This window comes from Chrysochloris asiatica, unplaced genomic scaffold (assembly GCF_000296735.1).
Source record: "Chrysochloris asiatica unplaced genomic scaffold, ChrAsi1.0 scaffold00024, whole genome shotgun sequence".
NCBI classification, from domain to species: domain Eukaryota; kingdom Metazoa; phylum Chordata; class Mammalia; order Afrosoricida; family Chrysochloridae; genus Chrysochloris; species Chrysochloris asiatica.
In genome coordinates this window covers 6,239,840-6,241,243 of record NW_006408542.1, presented here as the reverse complement: position 1 = coordinate 6,241,243, position 1,404 = coordinate 6,239,840, and the positions used below count along the sequence as shown (strand labels likewise).

Below are 1,404 nucleotides of genomic sequence, written 5' to 3'. Positions count from 1 at the left end.
TTTTGGGTAGCCAGTGTCCAAGTTGCCCATCCTTGTCTACTCTAAGTGTGGAAGGGAATGATTCTTGCTATAAGAATTTATTCCCTCTTTTTAGCTACTGCATCCATAGGTGTAGGTCAAGTTCATCAAATTACATCAGATTACTCTTTTTTCCCTCTTCTTTCTTCTTCTGGTTAAGCTCTGATCATCCAGTCATTGAAGCCGGGTGAAGTGGGTTTTATCTGCAAGTGTAGGTGTTCTTGTGCATATGCCCAATACGCATTTTGTAGGCTTATCATGAAACCTAACTTAAAAACTGAACTGAACTGAACTGAAATTTTTCAAGACCTGGAAAACAAGCAAAGGTGGTCTGTGTGGGAGGTGAGTTTATTCTTACAAGGCCCCGCTGAGCGCCAGGGGGCCATCCGCACATCGGAAGCCAGGCGGCGAAGGCTGTGGAATGGCAGAACTGTGAAGTGTTTTCATAGTCTATAAACGCAGTGCTGGTGGTGTCTCGTGGAGTTGAGAGTTCTCTCATACAAAAAGTTATAAATATTCTCTATTCAGAAGTTTGGTCCCCGGAGGCAACACCCTGAGGGAGGCCAGGTCCCACCTGGCCGCGTGGTGGCCCTTCCTGGGGGCACCTGGGAGACATGGGCGGAGTCTGTAGTGCACCGCCGAAGCCCCAGCTTTCACAGCAGGTCCATCTTGGGTCTGTAGTGCAGCAGTAGTGGGGCTTTCTTGAATCTCCATTTAGTGACAACTACAAATTTGAGTGTGTGGTCCTTGCTGAGGATTTCTTCATTGCATAATATATCCAGCTCATTGAAATATGAAAGTTAAGTTTTTTGGCGATGACCTTCTTAAGGTGTAAGACTGTTGCTTGGGCCTGGCAGCGGATCCATTTCCGTTTTAACCCACGGAGTTTGCTGCTATTGCATTCCTGACAGATGCTTACCTGCTCATCACTCCTGTGGTAGTCATTGTCCTCTTCCAGCTTCTCTTCGGCCGTCTCTTTGTTGAAACTGTCGTCTGCTTTGGTTTCATAATTCTGATGGGAATCTAAGTGTTGTTTCGCAGAACACGTCTCCCCCTTGATATCTCCTCGCACCTCCATGCCTAATTTATGGTAGAACTCCCTCTGCTTTCTCATCTTGGCTTCTTGGAGGCCTGGTACCAGTTTGTAAACAATGTCCTGCATGGTCCTGTCATGACCGATGTACTGCAGGGGATGGTTCTGGTGAATGACAATTCTGCACGTGGGGCACGTGTTGTTCTTCTCCAAATACTTCACCAGGCAACTCTGACAGGAGGTGTGCAAACACTTGGTGCGGTGGCGTCGATGAGGTACCCACTGCAAAGGCGGCAGGTGATGTGGGCATTGATGTCCCAAAGCTTAATCTTTCTGGTGAACATCTTTGGCTT

The 1,404-nt window shown here is 47.5% G+C and overlaps 1 pseudogene; it reads right to left on the bottom strand.

Annotated features, from left to right (window-relative positions):
• Nucleotides 1–671: 671 nt before the first annotated feature.
• On the bottom strand, nt 672–1,404 carry LOC102832197 (annotated as a pseudogene).